This window comes from Diceros bicornis, chromosome 35, assembly GCF_020826845.1.
Source record: "Diceros bicornis minor isolate mBicDic1 chromosome 35, mDicBic1.mat.cur, whole genome shotgun sequence".
Classification (NCBI taxonomy): Eukaryota; Metazoa; Chordata; class Mammalia; order Perissodactyla; family Rhinocerotidae; genus Diceros; species Diceros bicornis.
In genome coordinates, this window is record NC_080774.1 from 262,555 (window position 1) to 278,096 (window position 15,542).

Genomic DNA, 15,542 nt, shown 5'->3' on the forward strand with positions numbered 1-15,542 from the left:
CCTCTGCAACCAAGAGTTCTGTTACCCATCAAAAACATAGTTCAAAAATGAAAGCAAAAAGTTTTTTCAGAAAAACAAAATCAAGGAGAACTTATCACCTGTAGACCTGCTTTCAGGAAACATTAAAGGAAGTTTTTGGGCAGCAGGAAAATAATACTACGTGGAATCTGGATCTGCAGGAGGAAATGAGTTCTGGAAATGGTGAATGTGTGGGTAAATAGAAAAGGTTTCTTTTCTCATTTTAAAATCTATAAAGGTAACGACTGCTTAAAGCCAAGGTATGATAACGTATTTTGGTTATGATCTATTTAAGAGTAAAGTGTATGACAACCATAGCACTTAAGTATGAATCTTGAAAAACAGCTGGAAGACTGCGTCGTCCGAATCAGAGCCCTGTCTCCTCAGGGCTCCAGGTGGCTTGTACCCGTAGCAGCTGCACGACTGGAATTGTACGTGTCGTGGGTCTGTGTATGTGCTGATTATCCTCTGCTTCTCCAGACCTCTGTTCCTCCTTCCTCTGCTCCCTCAAGGGTGGCCCCCAGGACGGCTTCACGGGGGGTTTCTGCTTAGGTTTGAACGTGGGAGGTGCTGGTAAGAGATGAGGGGGCGGGAGGAGAGAGGCGGGAGTGTTTATCACCACTCCCTTCCTCCTTCCGGGCCGTGCTGTTGGCAGCGTCTGTGCTCCTGGCTGACGGCAGCTCCCGCTGGGCCACCCTCGTCATGGCCATTGACCCTCAGCTTCCAGTTAACGACGTTCCCTCTCCCTGACGTGAGGATGGTAACTACTCTGGGTGCTTCACCAAGCCTGGTCGGTTTCCTTAATTCTGAACACGTCTGTAAATAGTCCCTTTATTAAATGTCCTTGAGTTAATATTTTGAGTTTACCAATTGTTTTCTGTACCATGTGTTGAATGATGAGCGTTTAACAAAATTGTGAGCATCAGTTACGGGTACATGTGCCCTTAGGGCATAGACTGACATCTGTCGAGACTTCCTACACTAAATATCAATATCTTCTCTTTGTGTTTTAACAGTTCAGTAGAAATTATGACAAGTAACAAAGTTCTTTGTGTTTTTTGTTTTGTTTTGCTGCGAATGTAAATGGCTCTGGAGATTGTTACCATCTGCTCCATATGCAAGTGGTCTTGCAGTTATTACTAAACCCGTCTTCAGTAACAGAAACTGAAATTTTTATGAAGTCTTACGCTACCTCTGGGTTAGCCAAACAACTTACAAGAAAGCATTGTTATTTATGTTAAATATGTACAGACAAGAAAGAAGATAACCCACTACTGAGTGAAGAAAGAAAGGAATGATGTACCATACCTCCCAGTACTCTCATTTTAAAAAATTGTGCTTTGCAATTAAAATATCCTCATTGCATATTCTGTTTTTATTATGTATAATTCATGTAGTCTGTAACCCATAAACAAGGTTTTCCATTTCAGTAGTCAAAATTACTACAGAGAATCTTTTCAAAGGCTCCACACCACTTCCCATCCCAAACACCAGGCCAGAAAGAAAATCTGCTTTTCTGAGATTAAACCAGAGTTGCTTCACTTAGAATCTCATGAAGCAGAATAAGTTAGGTTGAAATGGGCTACCAGAGAGGCCAGTGTTGACAGCGCCATCCCCTGCTGTTTGTCAAGTATCTCTCTAAAGAATGTCACCTTTCTTTATCCTCTCTCGCCCAGTCATTCTCTCCTGGCAAACCTCAGTTGAAGGGAAATAATTGCTATCAGGCTACACAGCGGTATTTTCTCTTCCCCTTGGACTTGCACTTCAATCTGCATTTTGAAGGAGCTCTTCATGCAGGTTTTCAGTTTTGTGTAACTCCAGGAGGCACCATTCGCAGTGCCATCTGTGTTAATAAACTTGTGTATCACTCTGCTCCTGTCTTTAAGGAATTAGCTGGTGAATGCAGTACGTATTTTGAGATTTGATCGTAATTGGAATACAGCATCGTGACAGCTACCTGCAGTGGTTTCTCTGTAATAGTACTATGTGATCTATAGCAGAGTAAAATGGATTCCGCCATCAGCCCTCTCCGTGACCCCCTTTATTTGGCAGAGTGAAATAAAGCCCTTCTCACTCTCATTATCTTAGAAAATTTTGTTTATCTCATGATGTCTGTCTGCAGCCCAGAAGCAGGCAATGTAACATCTCATAACCAGCGCAAAAGAAGGCACTGTGGCTAGGTTATGTCTACACTTTCCTCTACACTGCAAAGTGTCCTCCCAGCACCACACACCCTCTCGCCACATCAATTCATGTCCCTTGATAAGTAGTCGATTTGTTCTGAGGCTAAATCTGTGGATTTGGTGATGCTCTCTGATAATTCTTTATTTTCTTTGTGGAGTCTTTGCAACTTGGATCACAGCTATTACCCATTGTATCCAGGTAGTCTTGACATCTTGTCATTGAGACTGTTACTTTCAGAATGTTAAGATTAAATAAACCAAGGGATGCCACACTTATCTAAAACCTAAGTCATTAAAGGTGCCCAACAAAGAGAACGTAGCTATGGAAGCAGTCGCTGGTCAGACGACAGGAAGAGAAGCACACAGAGGTGACATTTGTAATTTGAGATTCTGTTTGAACGCATTCCCATTATTAGATTGTTTATGGAAAAGCTCACACTCACACAAGGTGGGGAAGCAGGTTAGCTTCCGTGCTTGTGAGAGAGTGGTCCTGTGCCCGGAGCCCTGAAGCCCTGGCCTGCTCCCGCTGCCGCCGTCCCCACAGCAGTGTGGGTTCATCCCCAGCCTTGGTGGCCCCGGCAGCTCTGCGGGCCTACGCCAGTTACACACCCACTGTGTATAACCTGTCTGTATAAGCAGAACGTGCCAAGTGGCGACGTCAGATCCGGGACCGGCTGTGGTTCTCGGAGGAGGAGGGGTAAAGGGCTAGTGAGAAGGGTCAGCCTGCTGCTCTCTGTGCCCAGCGGCCTCCGGGAGTGGCTCGAGTCTGTTTCCACTGACTGGTGCACGTGGAGGTCAAGGGCAGCTGTGTTAGCTCAAGCCGGTTGCTGACACTTCCCTCTCTGCTCTGTTTGAAAGAAAATCTCTGTACCCACATGGTGACTGAGTAAACTGTTTGAGGAGTTAACCTGTGTGTGTGTGATCATTGGAGCAATGAACTCGAGCTTCCATTCCACCTCAGTGTCCACACTCAATCTGAACTCTCACCAGTTTCCAACACATCATAAACATGAAGAGAAGAGCTCCTCTCAGTTCAGTTGCTGCTAAGAGTCAGCTCTCTGTCCAGCCCTTCGCTCACCCGGCTGGGGGCTGGGGTCCTCTCGAGGGAAAAGGGCCTGCTTGTTTACACACCAGGCTGGGGCTCGCCTGATCCTCTGAGGCTCACGAGAGTAGGAATCTCAGAGCATAGCTGTACCAAGAGCATAACTTGCAAGGAAAGCAGCGATGAGGCATAGTGTGTGAGGTTTACCCACATCTGCCCTGTGCAGTCTGAAGAGGAGGGTCTGGGCAGCACAGCACCATAGACGTTAACGTTGGAAACTCCATCAGATTTCACCTAATCCAAATCCCCACTAAACAGATGGGCAGCGTCCTGCCAAAGATCACACAGTCGCTGGTGCTGCCAGGCCTGGATTCCACGTCCCCATGTCCAGGGCTCTGCCTAGGGGACACCCGTGTCCTGGGCTTCCTGCCTTCTACCCACCAGCTTCAGTACAAGCGGGTCCCTGCTTTGATTAATCCTGAGTACGGGTGATACCTTGCAGGCTTCTGCCTTGTCGAGAGGCTTTCTGACGGAAGGAATGAGGAATCTAATGGGCGTTTGTTAACGCAGTGGCACCTCTGGGGGTACTTGTGCTGGTTGAGCTCTCTGTTTAGTGCTTTACATATTTTTTTACTGTCGACTCATTTAGTGTTTAGCTCATCACTCACTCTAAGCTACTTTTTGGTAACCCAGGGTCACACTACCACCAGGTGGCAGAGTGGGCTTGAACCCCTCGGTCTCCCTAGAAATGAAGCCTCTTTATCATACGACTGTTAATTATGCTGTATTCATTCCTGTTTAAAACAGCCAATTTCTTCAAGTAGCTCAACTAAAGCCAGAAAGACTGAGGGTCTGAAAAGATCAGGAGCACAAAAGGCGTACCTCATTCGCATTATCAGCCATTTTGCTACTCTGTGGTTTTTGACAAATTAAGCTGTTTTGAGCTCCAATTTCCCAATCTGTAAAATCAAAATGGGGTTGTGGTGGTCTTATGGTGTCCGTCCAGTCCATTTATCCTGCTCCTGGGGGCTGGGGTCATGGCCCACCCTCCTTACAGCAAGTGCGACTCTGACCAACTTGGTCAAAGCCGTGTCCTCTCTGTGGCCCCAGTGAGTGCCCAGGTTTGGGGCGTGACACTCAAGAAGGGTATTTACCAAGATGGCGTAAATGGACGCTGGGGAGAAGTGGCCTCCCCCTGGGTTTGAAAACTAGAAGGTGGAGCTCCTCTTGTTCATCCTTCCTGCTTGCAGGGAGACCCTTATCTTCAGCTAAAATGGAGGATCCACAACTTGGAAGGAAGCAGAGAATGAACAGGTGGAAAAAGTCCCGATGATGTCACTTGAGGTGCAGATCACTTGTCCCTCAGGTTATCTCCACCCTTGGATTTTCTGTTTGTTTCCTAATTACTTTTCTTTTCTGCTTTAGTTGCATTCTCTCTCTTGCAATCAAGAGAGTTTTGACCAAAGTAGGTATGACACCTGCCTTAGCTATTTCCAAGGTTCTTCACGAGACCAAAGTAAAAAACAAATAGTAGGGCCGGCCCCGTGGCTTAGCTGTTAAGTGCGTGCGCTCCGCTGCTGGTGGCCCGGGTTCGGATCCTGGGCGCGCACCGACGCACCGCTTCTCCGGCCATGCTGAGGCCGTGTCCCACATACAGCAACTAGAAGGATAAAATTAAAAAACAAACAAACAAATAGTATATAGGCTTCTTTTTTTTCCATTTTTTTTATTGTCCTAACATACATGTAACATAAAATTTACCATCTTAACCATTTTTAAGTGAACGATTCAGCGGTATTAAATACATTCGTAATACTGTGCAACCATCACCACCATCCATCTCCACAACTTTTCATCTTGTGAAACTGAAACTCTGTCTCCATTAAACACCAACTCCCCATCATCTCCCTTCCCCCAGCCCCTGGCACTCACCATTCTACTTTCTGTCTCTGAGTTTAACTACACTAAGTACCTCATATACGTGAACTCATACACTATTTGTCTTTTGGGGGCTGGCTTTTTTCACTTAGCCTAATGTCCTCAAGGTTCATCCATGTTGCAGCACATGTCAGAATGTTCTTCGTTTTTAAGGCTGAATAATATGCCATTGTATGGAGAGACCACGTTTTGTTTATCCATTCCTCCATCCATGGACACTTTGGTTGCTTCCACGTTTTAGCTGTTATGAAGAATGCTGCTTTGAACATGGGTGTGCAAATGTCTCTGAGACCCTGCTTCTAATTCTTTTGGGTGTATACCCAGTGGAATTGCTGGAACGTATGGTCATTCTATTTTTAATTTTTTGAATACATAGACCTTATAATTCTGAAATAAATGATCTCTGTTTCACCATAACATCCCTTTGTAAGTTGCAAATCCTTCTGTCTTTTTTGTGTGTGTATGAGGAAGATTAGCCCTGAGCTAACATCCGATGCCAATCCTCCTCTTTTTTTTGCTGAGGAAGACTGGCCCTGGGCTAACATCCATTCCCATCTTCCTCTACTTTATATGGGACACCACCACAGCATGGCTTGACAAGCCGTGAGTTGGTCCATGCCCAGGATCCGAACCTGCAAACCCCGGGCCACTGAAGTGGAGCACGCGCACTTAACCACTTGCACCTAATGCCAGCAGGCCGGCCCCAAATCCTCTGTCTTAATTTCGTCACTAGAACCAACATTCCTCCAGTCTCCCATTCTAGAAACCTCTGTCCTCTTCCTAACCCTCATTTCCTGACGTATAGTCTGGAACCAAATCCTGCCTTGTTTCAGTACGTCGTGTTCAACTGCACGTCCATTCCGCTTCCTGCCCCTCTAATGATTCTCGTCTGCACAGCTGCCGTAGCCTGCAGTCGAGGGAGGGTGGGGTGTGCTGGTTCCGATGGCATGCTTTGCCTGGGTCAGGTCCTGGCTAGGTCACTAAGCACACAACCTCAGGCACTCTTCTCAGCCCCTCAGTATAGCACCTGCTGCATGTGCTTATCCTGAGGACTGAATGCAGAGATGAGTGTGAGGTACTCAGAATGCCGCGTGTACAGTGCGGGCTCAGTAAGTGTTATCAGTGAGTCTTCCTGCTGCTGCTGATTGTCCCCACTCCTGAATGGAGAGCTGGAAGGGCCTTCTAGGAGCATTGGTTGAATCCTGTTGGGTAGATGGGAAACCAAGGTGGTACACAGATGTCAGTGGGGAGCCAGGAAGTGGATCTTTGAGTCCCAGTGCAAGACTGGACTCCGCTATATCCCCCCATCTAGTTCACTTCCACCACAGGAATCTTTCAATTGCACCTCAGAATCATGTCTCCACTCCCAACTTTTTGTTTGCTGAGGAAAATTTGCCCTGAGCTAACATCTGTTGCCAATCTTCCTCTATCTTGTATGTGAGCTGCCGTCACAGCATGGCCACTGACAGGCAAGTGGTGTGGTTCCGTGCCTGGGAACCGAACCTGGGCCACCGAAACAGAGTGTGCCGAACTTAACCACTAGGCCATCAGGGCTGGCACTCCACTCCCAACGTTTTTTTGTGTGTGTGAGGAAGATCTGCCCGGAGCTAACATCCATCCCAGTCCTCCTCCTTTTGCTGATGAAGACTGGCCCTGGGCTAACATCCGTGCCCATCTTCCTCTACTTTATATCAGATGCCACCACAGCATGGCTTGACAAGCGGTGCGTCGGTGCACGCCCGGGATCCGAACCTGCGAACCCCGGGCCTCCGAAGCAGAGCGCACACACTTAACCGCTACACCACCAGGCTGGCCCCTACTCCCAACTTTTAATAGCTTCTTCCAACTTGATTCCTACTGAGGTCTGAATGTTTGTGTCCCCCCAAATTCATCTGTTGAAATCCTGACCCCCAAGGTGAAGGTGTTAGGAGGTCGGCCTTTGGAGGTGATTAGTTCATGAGGACAGCACCCTCATGATTGGGATTAGTGCCCTTTGAAAACACCCAAGAGAGCAAGCTTGTCCCTTCCGCCACATGAGGATACGCGAAGGCAGCCATCTGCAGCCTAGAGGGGCTCTCACCAGGACACGACAGTGCTGGCGCTCTGGGCTTGGACTTCCAGCCTCCAGAACTGTGAGCAATAAATTTCTGCTGTTCATAAGCCACGCTGTCTGTGGTGTTTTGTTACAGCAGCCAGAATGGCTACACTGTCCTAGGCTGCTGCCTGGCTCTCCAGCGTCAGCCACAGTTGGCAGCAGTTTTTCCAAGTTACTGTTGACAGTATTCTCTTGCTCAGTCAGTCTCCAGTGCTCCTTCTTGGAAACCTAGTCTCTTCTCATCTGAACCTGTCCTGCCTTTCGAATCCCACCCGAGGCCCATTCCCTGGGCATCTCTCCCTTCCTGCTTCAGCCCTTAGTGGTCTCCTCCATTGAGGCTCTGCAATCAGACCCTCACACCTGAACATCTATTGTTCTTTCTAGTTTTCTCTGTTCCTTTTATCCTCTGGGAGTGTGAGCCTGGTCCCAGCACACCCCTTCCTTTGGGATCACCTCTTCTGTTACTTGTTTGCTCCCCGTTAATGCTCCTGTTTTAGGACAGTGAGTAGTTTGCTGTCATTTGGTCCATCCCCATAGGCAATTATGTGGGTGCATTTTCCAAAGCTTTGGTAAATATAATTAGAAGTTTCAAATAATGTTAAAAGCTAGTGCTTTTTATTGTGGTGGTGGGTACACAAATACACGTTTGTCAAAACGTACACAACTTGATATAAAAAGAGTGAATTTTACCTCGTGTAAATTACATCTCAATAAACCTGACTTAAAAAGTAACTACTGGTTTTTGTATCATTTGGAGGGTGGTTAGCCAACTGCGACTACAGTGAACGTATCATGATTTAAACTGCTTGTCTCAGAGGAGTGTGATTAAAGGCAATTTCTTTTTTATATGTGCCTATTTTCTACATGATATACATACCATGATCATGGGTTTTTTTACAATTTGAAAAACAATCATTTTGTTAACAATGAAATAATTATCCTTGATGTTACATAATTATGAGAAAACAAAGATGCTTAATAGAAAGGCACAGTTGGAACAACTGAACTCATTTACACTTGACCCCAGAAGGAGGGGCCACGGCCAGGGAGTGAGCCAAACAGCCTGGATCAGGTGGGGAGCAGGTGGGCAGTGCTTCCCACAGGTGCATAAGGTGCTATTCTGGCTCCTGAAGAGGAAGTGGAGACAGAGCTAGTTGTGAAGGAAAGGCTGGAGCTACCATAATGGGCATTGAAATATTGAAATAAACACAGACTTTGAAATATTTCAGAACAGCACATTAATTAAATTAGCTAAATGGAAAGGAAAGAGAAGAAATTACTGATATAGAAAAAATATAATAGAGATTATCAACAAAATTATTAATAGATTCTTTGAAAAGGCTGATTAAATGATGAAGCTCTCAAAAAGCTTGATTGAGAAAAAATAAGCAATAAACAATATCTAATAAAAGACAGAGTTTTGAAAAATTATTAGATGAAACTATAACAACTCAACTAAACATCTGAAAATTTAGATCAAATGAATACTTCTATCACAAAATATTTAGAGAGATCAAACTCACTTTGAACATTGATAAAGAAATCCAAAATAACTTTGGCAAACTAAATCTGCCAATATATTAAAACAACAGTGACAAGGAAGTTTACCCTAGGATTGAAACAGTGGGTTAACTTTGGACAATCTATTACTATTAATTAACACATTCACATTAACAGATTTAAAGATAAGAATGGTAAAATTCAATTCCAATTCTTTCTTTAGAAAAAAATATCCTAAGAATAGAAAGGAGCTCCCTAAATCTGCTGTTGGTGTTTGGTATTCATCAAATATACTTAATGATGAAACCTAATCTATTTATTTATTTTTTTCCCTTTTTCTCCCCAAGGCCCCAGTAGATAGTTGTATGTCATAGTTGCACATCCTTCTAGTTGCTGTATGTGGGACGCCGCCTCAGCATGGCCAGACAAGTGGTGGGTCGGTGCACGCCCAGGATCCGAACCCAGGCCGCCAGTAGCAGAACGCACGCACTTAACCACTAAGCCATGGGGCTGGCCCCTAATCTATTTAAAATTCCTTTAAAAAAATAAAACAAGATAAGAATTATCACTGCTGCTTTAAGTTATTTTTATCAAACATAAATGTTTATGTCCCCCCAAAATTCATATGTTGAAGCCCTAACCCCCAGTGTGATGGTATCAGAGATGGGGCCTTTGGGAGGTAATTAGGTTTAGATGAGGTCACAAGGGCGGGGCCCCCATGATGGGATTTGGGCCCTTATTAAGAAGAAACACTGAAGAGCTTGAGTTCTCTCAGCGATGTTCGGACACAGTGAGAAGGCGGTCGTCTGCAAGCCAGGAAGAGAGTCGTCACCAGAACCTGCCCTGCTGGCACCCTGATCGCAGACCCCCAGCCTCCAGAACTGTGAGAAATAAATTTTGTTGTTTAAACCACTCAGTCTATGGTATTTTGTTACAGCAGCCCAAGCTAAGATACATGCGTGTAGTTTACAAAGGAAATTCTTTTACCATGTTTGTTTTGGGGAAAATGCAGCTTTCTCCCCCTCGCCCCATCCATCTTGCTTCTATGATTTGAGGCACTATCTATTGATTTCTTGTTTGAGGAGTTGATGATTGGGCTCTTTACTTCCATAAGTGCACCCTTTTCCCATCTCCTCATGCTTCCAAAATAGTCATATTGTAACTTGGGTTAGGGCAATATTCAATGTTGACGTGATTATGTAAGATTTTCCGAGAAGTCTGAATGCACTGTCCCATTATCTGTTTGCTTTCAGTGTGAAGCCTTTCTGATTTCTAAGCCCTTGTATGTGACCTTTTTCTCCTTGGAAACCTAGTAGATTTTGTTTTTGTCCCCAGTGTTCTGATATTTCTCAATGATATGCATTTGTTTTGACCAATTTTATTTCTTTTTTAGGAAAAAACCCATTTTATTTGGAAATAATTTCAAACTTATAGAAAAGTTGCAAGACTAAGAATAGAACATAGAACACCTGAATATCCTTTACCCAGATTCACCTCTTGTAAACAATTTGCCCCAATTTGCTTTATTATTTGCATGTTCTCTCCTTCTTGCTGCCTCTCTCCCCCATGTGTGTATGTATGTATGTGTGATGTTAATTGAGAATTGCATAAATGGACCTTTACCCCAAACACTTGATTTCCTAAGTGTTTTTTCTAAGAAATGTTCCTAAGTGTATTTCCTAAGAAAAGGATATTTTTTACATAACCCCAATATAGTTATCAACTTTTAATAGTGATACAATCCCATTATTTTCATGTATTGTCCGTATTTCAATTTTGTCAAATGACTCAATAACAAACAAAAATATATATATATAGAGAGAGATATAGATATATCCTATTGGTTCTGTTTCTCTGGGGAACCCTAATAACCCAATTTAAAAACGGGCAAGAGATCTGAGCAGATGATATAGAGATGGCAAAAAAGCACATGAAAAGTGCTCAACATCATATGTTACTAAGGAAATGCAAATTAAAACAACAATGAGATACCACCACACACCTATTAGAATGACTAAAATCCAAAACACTGACAACACCAAATGCTGGCGAGGATGTGGAGCAACAGGAACTCTCACTTGTTGCTGGTGGGAGTGCAAAATGGTTCAGCCACTTCAGAAGACACTTTGGCAGGTTTTTTTTTTTTCCTGAGGAAGATTTGCCCTGAGCTAACATCCATGCTAATCTTCCTCTGTTGTTTAGTATGTGGGCTGCCAGCACAGCATGGCCACTAACAGAGCGGGGTAGGTCTGCACCGGGAACTGAACTTGGGCTGCCGAGGTGGAGCATGCTGAACTTAACCACTAGGCCACCGGGTCTGGCCCTGGCAGTTTTTTAATAAAACTAAACCTGCTCTTACCATGTAATCCACCAATCATGCTCCTTGGTATTCATCCAAATAAATATGTCACCCTGAAAACCTACAAATGAATATTTATAGCAGCTTTATTCATGATTACTGAAACTTGGAAGCAACCAAGTTGTCCTTTAATTGGTAAATGTATTAACAAACTGTGGTACAACCATATAAAGGAATATTATTCGGACGTAAAAAAATGAGCTACCAAGCTATAAAAAGACGTGGAGGAACCTTGAAGGCATATTGCTAAGTGAAAAGAGCCAATCTGAAAAAGCTACATACCATATGATTCCAGCCATGTGACACTCTAGAAAAGACAAAGTGATGGGGACAGTAAAAAGATGACTGGCTGCTAGGAGCTGGGAGGGAGCAGGAGGGTGGAGCGTAGGGGATTTTTAGGGCAGTGAAACTAATCAGTGTGACACTGTAATTGTGGAGGCATCTTTGCTGAAACTCATGGAATGGAGAATACAAAAAGTGAGCCCCAAGGTAAGCTATGGACTGTAGTTAATGATAATGTATCAATATTAGTGCATTGGCCGTGCAGCCCCTGTGAATAGCAGCGGAGCACTGTCTGTATCTGCTGGAAGGTGAGAGGATGGTGCAAAAGACCAGGCAGAGTTCCGCTTTGCTGTCCACAGGGGCGCTAGGAGTCGGAGTCGACCTGATGGCACTAACAACAAATTAGTGCATCAGTTGTAACAATGCACCACGGTAATATAAGATGTAAATATAGGGGAAACGGGGGGGGGGGGCGGGAATGGGGGATCAGGGGAGGGAGGATAAAGGAACTCTCTGAAATTTCAAATCAATTTTTCTGTAAACACTGCTCTAAAAAAAATGATCTATTAATTAAAAAAATAAACTAAACAAGAGCCATAAAAAAAAGAATATTACAAGTTGGTCTTACTCATGGCTATAGAGTCAAAAATCCTCAATAAAATGGCAACAAGAGTTAAGCAATATACATGTATCTATAAATATGCATTTATATATGTCCACAATAGACATATTTTTATATACTCACATTTGATCATTTGGGTTTATCCCAGAAATACATAGATAATTGAACATTAGAAAATCTTTTAATGTAATTCACCAAATCAACAAATCTAAAAATAGACATTAATTATATGATCTTCTCAATAGATGCAGAAAATAGCATTCTAAAAATTTTAATATTCAATATTAAAAAATGAAAAGGAAAGAAAATTCTTTTCAAACTAGGAGTAGAAGGAAACTTCCTTAACCTGACAAAGTGTTTGTACTAAAAGCTTACAGTACATGTCGTTCTAAGATACAGCCTTTCCAGGCAGGAAGGGTTCAGATCAGCCCGGTAGCACTGCTTCTATCGAACACTCTTGAGTAGAATTTCCCAAGCAAGTCAGAAAAAGTACAATTCACAGTAAAAAGTGATTGATAAATTTAACTGTATCAAAACTTAAATCTTCTGTACAACAAAAAACCACCACAAACAATATGGAAAGACTAGCAACCAATCAGAAGGAACTTACAATAATTACACAGAATTAGTATGTAGAATATATTAAATAAGACTTCCTGTAAATCTATGAGCAAAAGTCAAATAACCCAATAGAAAGATAGGCAAAAGCTCTTCACAGAATGTGTGAAAAGTGGACTAACAGGAGCTCTCCTCCATTGCTGGTCATAGTGTAACTTGGTATAATCACTTGGCAGAGGAGTTTACAACCCAGGAGTTTACTCAAGCCCCCAAAGAAACACTCCCACATGAATACAAGGAAGTATGTATAAGAATGTTCCTTGAAGCAGTGTTTGAATAAGTTGCAAAAATGAAAATTACTTTGGATGGAGAAAGTAAAACTCTGCCCTTCATTGGGCTGGAAGGACAGACATAAATTAAGCCAGCTGCGAAGTTAACAAGAAACTTTCTCCCGAGGACAAGCCAGAAATGTTCCCACGGAGCCCTCTTGGAGTGGCTGCTGCTTGCTCCCTCACTGAGAAGACGTTCTCTCTAAGATCATAAGCTCTGCTGTTGAAAGTGGATCAGCAAGAATGAAACACCCCACTCTTGCCGGAGGACCTAAATCACTTTGACCCAGAGAAGCAACCTCATTTCCAGCCCAGGGGCAGAGCTTCAGATAAGGGGTGGTCTGGACACAGCCTTCCATGGCACCTTAACTTTGTCGTTTCCTCGGAAACCCGACATTCCAGACCTGACGTTGTGCCCTTACACACAGCCTTGTTGTGTTAGCAAAACACTGCTTCACTTAATTCACCTTTGCCTAAATCCTGTAAGTATTAATCTCTTCCTTTTTTTTTTTAATAATTTTATTATTTATTTTTCCCCCAAAGCCCCAGTAGATAGTTGTATGTCATAGTTGCACATCCTTCTAGTTGCTGTATGTGGGACGCAGCCTCAGCATGGCCGGAGAAGCAGTGCCTCAGTGTGCCCCCGGGATCCGAACCCGGGCCGCCAGCAGCAGAGCGTGCGCACTTAACCGCTAAGCCACGGGGCCAGCCCTAATCTCTTCCTTTGTGTGGAGAGAGGACTCACACTTTGTCAGGTGTTTAGCCTCTCTCATTGCAATGAGTCAATAAATGAACTTTGTTGAATTACAGATTTGTCCCTGGTGAGGGACAAGTCCCTAGGCTGACTGGGCTGGGACATGGTAAAAAGAAACCAAAACAAAAACTAAAAACAAACAAAAAGCACTAAATATCCAGCAATCAGAGCATACATTATGGTGTATTCATAAAGTGGAACACTACATTGTGCTTAAAATGCATGAACTGTGTCTATATTCATCCATATAGACGATTCTCAAAACCTAATGTTGAGTTTTAAACAGTAATCGAAATAATGCCACATCTTACCTCTCATTCATGTAAATTAAAACAGAAAACATCTGCTATAGACTGAATGTTGTGCCCTCTCAAAATTCATATACTGAAACCTAATCACCAGTGTGATGGGATTTGGAGGGGAGCCTTTGGGAGGTGATCAGGTCTTGAGGATGGAGCCCTCATGAATGGGATTCCCGCCCTTATAAAAGAGGCCTCCGAGAGCTCCCTTCCCCTTCTGCCCTGTGAGGACACAGGAAGACAGCATCTGTGAACTTGGAATAGGGACCTCACCAGACACGGAATCTGCTGGTGCCTTATTCTTCGACTTCCAACCTCCAGAACTGTTAGAAATAAATTTCTGTTGTTTATATCCACCCAATCTATGGTATTTTGTTATAGCAGCCAGAACGGACTAAGACAACATCATTACATATAGCCTGTAAGTAGTAAAGCTATAGATACATTGAATGGAAGGACACTGAAGATTAATTAGCGCCATCTCTCCTTGGGAGGGGGAGGGATGGCTAAAGGGAAGGGAACTGATAAGTGGGACAGATGTCTGGGCTAATAAATAGCTGATAACATAAGGTTTTATTTCTTTTATTAAAATATTTAAAAAGCAAATATGAACAAATATAATGTTTAATAATTTGGAGGTGACAGATACTGGAGTGTCTGTACATTATTCTCAGTACTTCTGTGGATTTAAAAATGTTTACAAATTAAATAGAAAAACAAATAGTAGCAATAGTGTCTGGTTCCTGATTGTAATAGGCATGCTCGTGATTGAATGAGAATGTTCCATTTATTTATTTTTATCATGTTAAGCTAATATATAAGCATTCTAATTTAAAGAGTTTAAAAATCTAGATGGACATTAAAATTTATCAAATGCCTATTTAACCATCTATGGAGATGATCATATGGTTTTCCCCCTTGATACAGAAACATGGTAAATTTATTAATAGTTTTCTTAATTTTGAAGAATTCTTGAATCTCTAGAGAGGACCCCATTTAGCCATGGTGTATTTTAAATGGCTATTCCAATTCAATTTGTTAATATTTTCTCTTATTTCTCCATAAATCTCTATAGGTGGTGTGGGGGAAGAGGGAGAATCCCCCTCTGCCCTTTCCCTTAAGGTTCTTATGGCTGGCCAAATAATTAACAAGACAGGTTAGCAGGAGAAAATAATACCAAGTTTAATAACATGTATACATGGGAGAAACCAGGGACACTGCGTTTCTCAACACAATAGCAGCAATTCTCGTCTTAAATACCACGTTCAGCTAAAGACAAAGGAGGATGTTGGGGGTGGGGGGAGTCAGTTACAGGAGATTACCACTAAAGCACTGTAAACAAGAGTAAGGTTATTATGCAGATTTAAGGCCTCACCTTCCACATTGATAAGTTTCTAGAAATGAGGTTGTCCCCCCTCTTCCTAATACAGAGAGGGAGATACCTTTACAAATGGAGATTTCCCTTATAAATGTAAATGTTTGTCTGGCAACTCCTTGCAGGGCCATCCAGAGAATGTGGCCAGAGACAGAATTTTTGATAAGATGGGCTTGTTGGTGCCTTTC